This window comes from Pezoporus occidentalis, unplaced genomic scaffold, assembly GCF_034315485.1.
Source record: "Pezoporus occidentalis ecotype Australia unplaced genomic scaffold, CSIRO_AGI_Poc_V1 ctg113, whole genome shotgun sequence".
NCBI classification, from domain to species: Eukaryota; Metazoa; Chordata; class Aves; order Psittaciformes; family Psittacidae; genus Pezoporus; species Pezoporus occidentalis.
This window is the reverse complement of record NW_026912918.1, coordinates 1,811,849-1,824,800: the sequence shown is the minus strand read 5'-3', so window position 1 is coordinate 1,824,800 and position 12,952 is coordinate 1,811,849. Positions and strand designations below refer to the sequence as shown.

At 40.0% G+C, this 12,952-nt stretch overlaps 1 long non-coding RNA gene across 1 annotated transcript in view; it reads left to right on the top strand.

The window, feature by feature from the left end:
- LOC134171631 (uncharacterized) overlaps positions 1–6,536 on the top strand; it is a 186,763-nt gene extending 180,227 nt beyond the window's left edge. Inside the window, exons 3-4 of the long non-coding RNA XR_009967693.1 lie at positions 5,261–5,383; positions 6,400–6,536. This is a non-coding gene — a long non-coding RNA (uncharacterized LOC134171631). The remainder of the gene's footprint in view (positions 1–5,260; positions 5,384–6,399) is intronic.
- The last annotated feature ends 6,416 nt before the right edge of the window (positions 6,537–12,952 follow it).

The window sequence follows — 12,952 nt, the reverse complement described above, 5'->3', positions numbered from 1 at the left end:
GCAGGCTTTCTATTTGCTTGTTCATTTCCAGGTTAGTTATTTTCTTACTCAAGCTAAATTTTGGGGGTTTGCTGTTCATAACCCGTCAAAAATATCTAGCATAAATAAAATACTTTGTATATATAAATAAAAATATAATATATATTATATATATGTTATATAAATAAAAATAAATTACTTTGTAAAAGTTTGGCAGCTAATTATTTTGAAAAGAATGGTAAGTTTGATGTAATGGCATCATATAGCAAGAGAAAGGGGCATGTTGTGGGGGTATCATGGGTCTCAGACCCTCAGTACCCCCGACACTGAAATCCTGGTGGTTGCCCTTGTAAGGGCAGCAAGTCATTTTGGCTTCCATTACTTACTCATTGGTGACCCATTCACTCCTTGTCCTTGCAAACTATATTTCACTACAGTCACAATGACAACTCACACCAAAACTATGTGATATCTCTCAAGTATCACAATTCTCAACACGTATCAGCTAAGATTGTAAGAAACTGCAGTTTCGTTTTACGGATGAGTAAGCAAAGGCAGAGGTTAGTAGAGGAGAGAACTAACAATGGGTATTTGTGGTTCCAGGTGTGTATCCTGTAAGTGATCCATTACATAGCCACTCAGTGTCTTAAGTAATGTAACTCAGGATTTGCCTTTTGCATCCTTTTAACAATTGCTGACTCTAAGCTTCAGAAATACCCTTTCTTTTTTTCAAAATAAGTCTTAAAGAGAATCTTGATCTTTACTATCAGTATTCTTGTATTCTGTCACTTGCTATATAGATTTAAAATGAACCTGTTCTTGGAAAATTGTCATCTTTCTTATGTCCTCCAGAGTGATCTGGCACTGCCTTTGTCAGTAGAAAGTAGATAAACCTGCAAATGCAATGATAATGTCTCACCTAGCAAGACAGAAACTTTGCATCTCTTCTAAACATAATTCATTGTTCTCTGCTTTTCTGGGCCGTGGGCAGCGAGATTGTTTGGCAGCTGTTTGCTGTAGTAGTAAATTTGGAAATAATTCAGCAAGCTTCTAGTTGGAAGCTAAGGCTTCTCAACTACCTGAGGCTTCTGCAGTCCTCTGATGCTACAAATCAACATGACCTGGCAACGCCATGACACCAGTGTGCCAGGAAGGAGGGTTGCCCAGCACTCTGTTGTGTGGGAAGATACATCATCCTCTGTAGATGCCTCTTTCCTTCAGTTGCAAACTAATTGTTTGGGGAATTGAGGGAGCCATAAATAAGAGAAATTAAATTCTGTTGTCGAGACAGAAATTTGGCTTTGAAAAATCAGGAGTTCAAGAATGATCACGCATGTGTGCAAGATGGCTGTCTAATTCTGGGATTAATAAATATAATTTGGAGCTAATTTGAAGCCTGTGATTGCTTGTAAGCCCTGATCTAAGGTGCTGCAGTTGTTCTTTTGTGGTGGTTTCATTTTGGGCTGATAGGTGTTTCCATTATAACTGCTATCATATAATGTTGTTTCTACCATAACTGCTGTTCTTGATAATTTCTTGAAATTATTTTTGAACAGGCCTTTCTCTTGATGTGTGTGCTCCTCAATTACCTAAGCATGGAGGGTATAAATACCTATCGCATTTACAAACAATTTAATGATTTTCTTAGTGTAAAATACTTACATATTCTGAAAGCATGAGGAATTGGTGTTTCCTTGAGATGAATTTCCTTGTCAAATTCTTCATAATGATGTTTGTTCTGTGCTTCCTTCTTTTCTTTTTTTTTTTTCCCCACTGTTTTGCTGGGAGCACTGCATGACTGAGAATGGAAAGCGTTTTGAGGAGGCTGGATTGTTAGGTAAATTACATCAGAATTAGTTTGGCCATTCCCTTTGAAGAAACAAAACACTATTAAATAGAAATTAAATCAATTTCTTCTACCTCAGCATGTACCTGAGCACAGGTGCTTGTATCCTTCAATGATAAGAATTGTATATATGTTAGTAAGTACAGATACAATTTCCTGTCCATTCTGATTCTCAGCATGTAGCACTGACAGTCACCCCCTGATTCCCAGGTTTGGAAATGTTTCTCAAGTTTACTTATTTAAGGTTGAAATTATGTAGTACTTCTCTGGAATATTTATTATTGTACAAATTATTTTTTAAGTCTATGGCATTTTTAGTCTCTTTGTAGATTTTTCACAAGGAGGAAAGCATTTCTACCTTCATAGGGTGAAGGTTCAATCTTTGATGGGCTGGCTGTGTTATTTTTCAGCCTATCTGGGGGCCATTTCTAGTACATGTAGTGTTGTTCTGCACGTAGATGTTTCTTCATTGAGACACTTCATGAGATTGGTAGTGATAAAAAGCATTTGTCATCCAGTGTATGTTCAGTGACCCATGTGAAATGAGTTTATATTTTGGGTAAAGCTTTTCAAAGCTGTGCTGCTAGAAAACGTATGTTTTTCTCACTGTTTGCATTTATAGAAGTAGAAAAGATGTTAAGATGTGGTTCAGCTAAAATTCTGAGTGCATCAAAGATTTGGAGCTGCAAATGTTACAGAAGTACTTTATTGCTAGAGTTTCAGTAAACTTAGTAGAAGATACTTGCTCATTGCATGGTTCAGAATTTCACTTAGCCATGCACTGGGCTCTTTATCCCAGAATTCAGTTCAGGGTGATCAAAGCCTTTGTAATTTCTTAGATAAAGTTGGTTTCAACCACAGGTTTACAAGAAAACCCTTACACCAGTTTCAGGCTTTTTTACTACATTTTTAAAAGGCTTTTGCTTATAGCCTTCATGCTTGGGTGCTTGATTGCTCCTGGAGTGGATATTGACTTTCTGCTGAGACAGATGTGGCAAGCTGATGTGTTTTGTTTAACATTAGTAACCTGCTCAGGCAGCCTGAGGTTCACATCCACCTTGGGAGGGCAGGGAAAGAACAGCAAAGCAAGATGCAAGGAAAAATATCCAGAAAAAAAGCATTTGTAAAAACCAGTTCTTGTTCAATAAATTCAAATCTGTCTCTGAATAATAGACAGATTTTGAAAAGTTTCTAAATAACTCCCTGTCCTGAGGTCAAGGAAGAAAATAATCCCATTCACAGCGGAAGACCAATCAATAAGAAATCCAAATAGGTTGGTACTTTTTATTGTGGTTTTGTTTGATGGCATTAGGTGACTGTAAGATTCAGACCAGCTCAGTTTAGAAGCCTGTGTTTTCTGTATAGATACGTGGGACTTGCTTCCCATAGGCCGTTCATATCAAAGATAAATGCCTAAAGTTATATGGGTTGCACAAAGACAATGTTTTGGTTTGATTTGCTTCTTAGCATGGCAACATACCCTGGAAAACCTGCTCAGAGCTTATTAATCCTGCTTTGAGGCCTGGCTTGCCTTTGTCAAACTACTTTCTGTTGCTGTTGGAGAAGTAATCTGCTGGTAAAGCTATTATGGTCCTGCTAGCTCAGGGCTCACCATCTCACCAGCCTTCAGAGGTCTTTCACTGCCATGTGGAAAGATGCTGTCTTTGTCACTTACAAAACGGCTGCATTTGGAAAAGTTTTGTGTTCGTTGCAAAGTACTGTGTTATTTCTTGATGCCTCAAACTGTTTGTTTCTGTGTTTTGCTTTGTTGTTTTGGGGTGGGTATTTTTTGGGGAGGGGAAGGTGTTGGTTTTGGTTTTGTTTTTTTCTGTGCAGTATTTGGAAGCTATTTGGAAGAAAGGAACATCTTCATTTTTACTTTATCGTGTTTGTAGAATGGGCACCAAACTGGTATCTGCCATGCCTGGAGGTCCTTACTGTGTTAAAAAACTCAGAGTAACTTGCAAATCTTTGAAAGAGAAAATGAGTAGCTCAGTTTTCATGTCTCCCTCCTCCAACTCTCCCAGCTTTATCAGGTTATTAAAATTCAGTCATAGTAATACTAAGTATGGTTCATTCCCTAAGCATTTAGATGAAGTGTTTTGAGCCTGCAGACCAAGTTAGATTAAATAATACTGCCATGTGCCAGTAATTTTTTTGTCTTCCAGGATTGTATCCACAAAGATACTAGATTAGAAAATCAAGGCAGTCGCTAGGGTTTCCAGCATATCAATTTGGAAGTATTTTAACTCTGAACAATGTCAAAAAAATGAGCCTGAAATGATTCTCAGAGTTCCATTCTCGTCAAATTAATTCCATTTGAGAAGCTGAATCTGTAGAGTTTCATTAGTGTTACTTCCAAACTCAGTTAACACCCCCCTTTCTGGTTCCTGACTGATGGAGTTATTGAATTCCTCACTGGATGAGGTTATCTGGAGCCCTGAGGATAAAATTCTGAGTTTATTACTGTGATAGATTTTGTGTGGATTACTTACCATTGCAAGACTATTTCTTTGTTATTTATATATACAGTTATGACACCTATTATAAATGTACAAATAAGAACAGAAGAGTACAGGTCTCTTATGAAGGGATTTCAGTAGTCACTCTGCTAAAGCTGTGTCTTGAAGTAGTTCTTCTGTTTCATTTAGCGACCTGACTAACGTGATGTTCCATATGCTGTTTGGCATTTTCACAGTCCTGAAGAAGGTGACTCTGAGACTTAGATGCAGTCTATTTTGCATAAACTTTCTGCCTCTCCATCACCTTCATTGCATGATTTCTTCTCTTTTATGATTTTTGCTATAATACTAACATCTTATGTAGCAGGTAGATCGACTTCTGTAGAGAGCCTTAATTGCATATTAAGCTGCCTTCTTTGCTGAGCTGAGGGAACTCAATATAAGGCAAATTTGAATTAAAGCAGTTCTGGCCATGCACAGAATTCATTAGCTGTTTAAATTTTTTGTATTGTTAGATAAACTGATGTGACTTTGAATGCTGATAAGGCTGTAGGCATAAATAATGGGAGGAAGAAAGAATGGTTTAACCTGTTCTCTGTCTTCTAAATGTGTCTGATTTCATAGAGTTTGGATTAATACCTGTAAAGAGAAACGAGGATTTACCATCAATATACAAAACCAGAATGTTCTTTGCTCAGAAGAGACTGGTTATGCACTGCTCTTAAGCTGTATCTAGTCTGGCCATAAAACTGACACCAGCATGCTCCCTGTAACTGGGAACCTGCTGGAAGCTATATCCTGCTGCCTGTTAGAAAAACACAGCAGTCTTTCAGCAGCAAGATAATCACAGCAGTTCCAATAGCCAAACTCCTCTCCTACGTCACCTAAATTACATTATATAATACTGATGTCTGTTTGGAAGCAGTAGAACAGTTTAATAACTCTAAGCTATATTTTGTTTTTTTTAGGGTAGACACATGGACACCATCTACTATGCTGCACCACCTCCTTATTGATCTGTGTTGCACTGCATGAAATAGGCCAAGCTGTCATCAAAGGCACCTGGCCTAGCTCCAGGAAGATGATGAATCGGTAGGTTGAATTTAATTGATGTGGTGTATTATTCTGAATTACTAAACTTGGCTGTATGTTACAGTGGAAGTGTACCTTTTATCTTTGTTTTCCTGGGACTGAGGCTATAAAACTCTAGGCTACATCCTTTACTGGGGCTTACTGTACATTCCTGATACTATAATGCTCTAATATCTCGCTGTATGTCACTGTCAGCTACGGGACTAATGCAAGAATACATCTTGGCTGCATTGCCCTTAACATCCTTTGCACAAGGCAAAAATATTTACCAGAGTGGAGACAGAAAGAGCAGTGGCTGAGTAATGTGTGTGAAAAATGATCTATGAATGCAGACCTCGATTGACTGAAAATGAAATACTGTGATAAAAATCCCATTTTTGAAATGTGTGATTGTGCCAAGGAGTGCATCGCCTGCTCTAGGGTTTTATAACAGTTACACAGTTTAAGCTTTATTTTTTATATACTAACTGGAACATCAGGAAAGTGTACTTACGGGTTTGAAAAAACAGTTATTGTAAGACTATTGCCAAATTACCCAGCTAGACTTCCCTGTCTGCACTTCACAGCACTGTGTTTCCTATGGTGTTCTGGATTAGAAAAGCTTTTAAACAAGGGAGGGAAGTTGTCAAGAGATGGCAGATTTGAGGAAATTAAAAAAAAAAAAAAGAAAAGGGAAAACATTTGATTTGAGTTACTTCAAGCTCATATTGCTTGTAGTAAAAGATCTGCTTTTGAGACACTTGCACTCTAAACTGGCAGTAAAACAGCTCATGATAGAGAGAAATTACTGTTTAGCTTTTGGATGTTCCTGTTGTTATGCTGAAGGATGGGTACAGTTCAGGAAGCATCACACCAGACGTACTGATACTGATATCCATCCCAGCTCCCTTCCTTTGGACTAAGCATAGGAAGGGCTAAATATGCCTTTTCTTAAGATCTGTTGAATTATCTAAAGATTAGAATGTGTGTAAACAGAGACCTGGTGTCAGTTTGATTTTCATCTGTCATTTGGACAGGTAGGGAGGCACCTTGAAGCAGCAGGAGAGCAGCATGAAAACAGGAGAAAACACAAAGCATGAGACAGGCTGGAGGACTTGCGCTATGGCCCTTGAGGCGTGTGGAGAGTGGGCTGCTGCACCAGCATGCAGGGAAGGTAAGATAAAACTCTGCTCAAGGACAAGGGCTCCAGTATGTGTTTGACTGTTGTGATGTTCAGCATGGTGTCTCAGAAGGCTTAAATATGCAACAGCATTTTTTATGCCTGTGCTCTCCTACCTGCTGTGCTGGCTCAGGGCACCACACATGACTCCAACTGGGGACTTTTACTCTCTTAGATTCTTCTGATAGTCAGGTTTTGCTCAACAAGGTGTTATTTGACTCACGTACAACCCATGGATCTATCCTGGAGCTACTAAGGGTTTGCAGAAGTTAGCAATAAAGTGTACAACAAAGTGAGTTTGATGGGAGCTCAGGGCTGTCAAAGTTTAAGCCAGTGCTGTGTGGCGTGAAGACAGCTTTGTAATTGTACACAACCATCTTGGTTGAACCTCTGGGAAGAATGCTTTGATTCCTAGCACGGTGTGGTAAGTTTTGGAAGGCTTGCAAATTTTAGTTGTGGGATGTTTGAGGGGACAAAAGCTTTGATCGCTGTGGGTGGTGTTTGGGGACCCTTGGTCCTTGAAAACAGTGTCTGAGACCTCCATGAAGCTGTGTGAGAAGGCGGGTGGGCCTCATGTGCTACTGGTTTAAAGAAGTTCAGACCCCTGGGGTTTATTAATTTCTGTCATATGTTTAGTGTTGCCTGAAGTATAATTATGAAAAAAACCTTCATCTATAAAAAGACCTCTTTCAAAGCACCTTCCTTTAGACCCAGGCTGCTGCAGTATAACCTGCCCCAGCCAGAGCAGCATCTGGGAGAAGGCAGTTCTTGCTCCTGAGAAAGAGGAGGCTCGTTGTGAGTGACCTTTCAGCCCTTCGGATATTTCATAAATGTGCTCTCCTGAGGTGCTGTTATTTAACTACAGGCATCAGAACTTGTTCTCCTGCTAGCTCTGCAGCTCTTGTTCATTGACAGGTTAGCGCAATCGACGCAATTCCTACTGGGCTGCGGCTTTGGAAAGGTCATGTACGCCCCGGTGAAGCCTGTCACTTGCCTTTTAAGAACAGTAGGAATCAGATCTTATCAGTAACTGTGACCAACAAAGCTACAGGAGGTGTTTTGCAGCTTAATATTCTGTCACAGATTAGAGCTGCTGGGAAAACTTTTGAAGTAAAACAAGAAAGGAACAAAACAGTAAATAAAAAGCTCTCTAAGGCTGAAGTCTTTTAACAATCCAGTCAGTACCGACTTTCTGGATAATGTGGTGTGGATTGCTATGGAGCTTTTCTGAAGGGAACATGTGCAGACTGCACTGAAACTCATCAAGTCACCAAGCCAACTTGTACTAATTCTACAAGGAAATGATTTTATCTAGTATCAACTAAACAAGTGCATCATTCTCTTAGGAAGCAGGGTGTGTTGTATGTATGAACTCAAGAGTTTCACCATGTAAGGTTTTGTGACAAGATACAGTCTCCGTGGTAGGAAATTAAAAGTTCATTAGCAGCCCTGGTAGTGCACTGAGTAGGATACCTCTATTCTTTGCATGATATCCAAGCATCTGCTTTGCAGTCAGGAAGTGACTTTTCAGTGTAGTAATGGGAGTGGGCACCTCTAAAATTGCTTGGAGTAAGAACAGTACCAGAGATTAGTTTAAAATTCATCAACAATACACATCATGTAACCCACAGTCACCACATGCTTGAGGGTGGTTAAAAATCTGCAGAAGCAGTGCTAAACGTGATAGTTTTGTATCTGTCAGAAATAGGTATGTGCTTAAAAACAGATTCTGTTCCTTAGCTGAAAAAGGTACCTTGAAAGGAGGCAAAGCTAAACTAAATGACACTTGCATGTGCATTCTCACTGCATGCTGAAAAGTTGTGGTTGTATGTAAAGTAATTCAACACATATCTAAACAATGGTTAGCTTATTTTGATTTCCTTGATTGGATTTTTCTAAGGTATATTATTAACAACAGGACATTTTGGCTGCCTTGAAAAATCATGTTTTAAAGCCACTTCCTAATTCTGGAGAACCTGGTTCATGGCTTCTAACAGTGTGTTTGAACATTGCTGAATCTAGGTCCAAGTATAAGCCATTTCTGAAACTGATGCTTAACATTTTTAAAATCCTGCTGAAATATATATATAAAAACCTCTATATAGAATCATAGACATATAAACTGAAGCATTCAGAACTGGAGGCAGATTCAGCCATCCTGTCTTCATTTGTAAAATCAGTATTGGATTTCATACAGAGTACAATGCATATTTACAGTAGTGCTTTGAGCGGTTCTGTCATGTGAACAGATAAATGTAGAATGAAGAGAGAAAAGGGGTTCTTCTGTCTGCTCTGGGAGTCAACTTTAGCTTGATTTATTTGTTTGTGGGCCCAAGGCCAGGGTGAGATGAGATGAGGTGCTGCTGCCATGATTATGCACATTAAACACGATGGAAGACAACAGAGACAGTTGATAGCAATGGTGTCTATTGCCAGCCATAAAGGGCCACACAGTGTTCTTGCCTTATATCTCACTGCCTAAGCTAAAATGCACTTAATTTCTCATGGTCATTTCTATCTTAATAAAACCATGCTGCTTTTAAAACCATAGACAGGTTGGTACTTACAGTAATAGCCTGCTGCTAGATTCCTCCCCTAGAGCAGCTAAAACAGTGTTCTGGAGTGGCTGCATCCAGAGCTTGGCAGATCTGCAGAACCCTGACAGGCTCTCTCCTCACTGCCGTAGCAACGCTGAGCCAGAAGCAGGAGCTGTAAACTTTAAAATATGACTTTTCAGCCAGAGAGCCTTCTCCTGCAGTACTGAAACCCTTCCCTGCATTTCAAGTGAGTGGGAGATCGTTTCCCCAGTCATAAGTCTGACTCTAAATGCTGTAGCAACCAAAATTAGGCCATACATCATCCTAATAGTAGCTTTCAAAGAATTTTTTACAGGGTCAGTTCAGACCATAGAAAGCAGTAAGGATTTTGAGCCCAGTCACTAAGAATAGGAGCAACATCACAGGATGAAAGGGACATGAAACAACAGCGCAAGGCGGTGGGAAGAACATGGAAAGAGGGTCACAGCTGTTGACTATGTTTCATGTTTGGTTTGCATAATAGTAGTAGACATTAAGGTACCTTCCTTCCTGCTTTATCAGAAACGCTTTTACTATCCCTTTATTGCCTTTCCTGAGGGAAATCACAGCATGGTTTGAGTTGGAAAGGGACGTTAACAATGTAGTCCAACCCCAACTGCCATGGAGGGGGCTGTTAGGAGAGGAAGGTCTATGAATGTAAGAGGTGCCTGTCTGTCCAGCAACCTTGCTGTTTGTTGTTTGTGCTAATTTTTGGTAACAAAAAATCAGATTTCTCAACATGGCTAAACATACTGTTCTTGAGTATCATGTTTAAGTGCTGCTGACTTTAGACCTTATGTGTGGGTGGTAGAGCTTGTGCAGATGAAAGCAAGGTACATGGCTTCTGCCCTTCCACAGGTGTTGAGGTGTCCAATAAGCATTGGTGATAGCTGTGTTAAATTGGAGAAGATAGTGGAGTACTCTGGTATGAGTAGAGAGCTAATTTGACCTGAATTTGCTCTTCCTGATGAGGTATGAGCAGTCTGGAAGATGGTGGATATTTTGCTCACATATAAGGTAGTTTTCGGGGAGGGAGGAACATCCTACACCCTAAAAAGAGTCCTGCTGTTGAAGTGCTAGCAGCAGTGAACCTCTAAATGTTGTGAACTTCAGGTTCATGAATTTTGGCATAATTCTCACTTGAATCTGTCTGGCTTTTGTTACCAATTGTTTGGGCATCCCAGTGTGCTTGCACCAGTTGTTTGAGTGTACCATGTGCTCATCTCTGCACTGAACAGCTGTTGATATTTTCTCCCTGCAGAGGTGCACCATAGCCCTTCAACCTTCTGGTTTTCCTTGTGGTGCTCCTTAATCTTCCAGTGTAATGCAGCACCACGTGTAATGGCTGTTAGTTGTGCCAGTAGGAAATCTTTCACTGAAAAGTGTCAGTGCCAGGAGAGAGGGGAAGAGTTTAATATGTCTGTGTTAGGTAAATGTAGGCCAAACATCTCATGATTTGCATTCATGCAAATACCTTGCCTTGTAAATAATCTTTGAAAGATACACCATAACGTTCACTTGAATGGCAGGTTGACAACTTTTCTGAGACCTGACAAACATAAAATAGTTCAGTACAGGAGGTGCGTAAATGAACATTGACTTTATTTATGCACATGCATGGGATTAAGTCTTTCTTTTATCCATATGACAACAGGAATGACAAAATTTTAAAGCGAGAGAGTTCAGTTCATAAAGAATTACGGATTAGTGGTGGATAAATACAGGGATAAGCTGCTCATATAGGTGTGACTGGGTTGTAAAGAGGCTGTTCAAAATGAGAAAAGGCCTCTGGCAATGGAGATTTATCCTCTGCTTGCTTATTGCTACGCTACTCAAGTAGATACCTAGTTGTGGTTTCCCCACTATGCTCTTGTTTAAACAAGGAAAATGTCTTGCTTAATGTATGTTTAGTTTGGGGTTTGAAATAACATCATACTTGGAGTATATAATATGTATTTTTGGTAACAGGTCGCACCCCAAGCTTGTTTTTGTGCTCCTTTGACAAGTAAGAATGCTATGAAACAGTGTGTGCCTGAAAAGCCAGTGAGACCACACTTACAGGTAAAAGGGAAGCACACGAATGAATGAGCTTGTATTTCTTCCTCTTCTTATGGGCAGAGTGACATTCTGGATAGTAAGACTTAATCAAATCTCTCCTGCCTTCCAGGTTTTTGAGGGAATAGAGGTCAGGTACTGTGTCTGTGGTTTCCCTGTTACCACACTGGAAATGATCAGTTGTTCAGTTGTTTGTCGTAGGAACTTAAGTATTTGGAGTTGAGTGTTATGTATTAAAAAGTAGTGAGGATGCAAAATCTCAAAGGTAACACTTGAAAACATTCCGAAACTAAGATGTACTCTTATTTTGCATGGAGTAGTACCTGGAGAGCCTGTCCTTTGGTTCAATAAACGGAGTTAATGCTAAAAATGGAGCAAATTAACACAACCATTAGCTGGTGAGCAAAGGCTCTCTTTGGGTAGAAGTAAGGGATAGAAAATCTTTCCCTCCCTCTCCACAACTTAAACACTACACAGGCCAGTCACAGCATGGTTATTGCTGCATTGACAGCTGCTGACAAAAAATAACCAGCACTGTGAATGATCTAAGGGAAGAACAGGTAAGAGAGCTGCTATAATTATTTCTTAACCATATTCTGAAGGTCCCAGATGTATAAGTGGTTTGAGCAGGGGGTGGGCAGCTGGGAGGAAGCCTTTTTTCCTTGCCTTGTAACTCTCCACAGTTGCTGAGAGGGGTGGTGCAGCACTATCATCCTCCTCTTCTACCACAAGGGAATAGATATGAATGGACAAAGGGCCCATCTCTACCTGCAGCAGATGGCAGAGGTATGTAGGGGAGCCCTGACAGTGTGACAGTGACAGTGCTGGGTTCCTGGGCTCTTCCCAAGCTGCTTCAAGACAAACTGACTTTTATGGACTCCAGGATCTTACTCCGAGAAGAAAAAGTACTTGCGAAAAGCTGCTCTTTCAGGGAGGATGTGTAAATACACTTGATAAGGGTTCTCTGGAAGTACGCCTTTAAATAAATAGCTGATAGGCAAGACTGCAGAGGGATACAGAGTTAAGGCCAAATTAATCATACCAGTAGGCTTTGCTGGGAGTACTAAATATTTATGCTCATTGTTAGCATGTGCATCACATTATGTGCCATTCATCTCCATATAAATACTGAAGCGTCTGACATGGCATTACTTGCTACGTATAACCTGTCAGAGCATGTCACTGTCAATCATTTGTACTGCTGCAACCTTATTAATTACTGGTTAAGTAGTAAAAAACCTACCAGATTTTTATTGCTGAGGAGCAAAGTTATGCACTATTAATACATAACTGATAACCTAACAAAATTCCCCAACTAGTTTTATGTGTTTCTGTACACATATGCAGTCTTTCTTATAATATCTTCAAAGGTTGTTTAAAATCACATATCCATTTAAAAATGAATGAAATCTGTGTTCTCGGATCCTTGGGGAAAATCTTGCCTGCAGTAGTAACATCAGTCACACCATGATTCTAGTACTCTTTAGTTGTGGTAGGTGGTGAGAAGAACTTTGGAACTGTCCTTCACATATCACAAATGCCTAGAAAAGAAGTGTGTATGAGAGAGACCAAGAGGTTTGTAGCATACCTTCTCCATGGGCAGAAAGTGTGATGCTGCTGAAGGCTCCTCCCAGCAGATGCTTTGGTTGTGGGAAATGTGTGTGTCCACAGGTTCCCTGGAGATCCAGGAAGGAGTAGGAGCTGCCTATTCAGGAATGGTTGGGAGACTCAGACTATAAATTGTGGGATGCCAAAGCATTTTTCCAAGGTAGAAGTTCTGTAG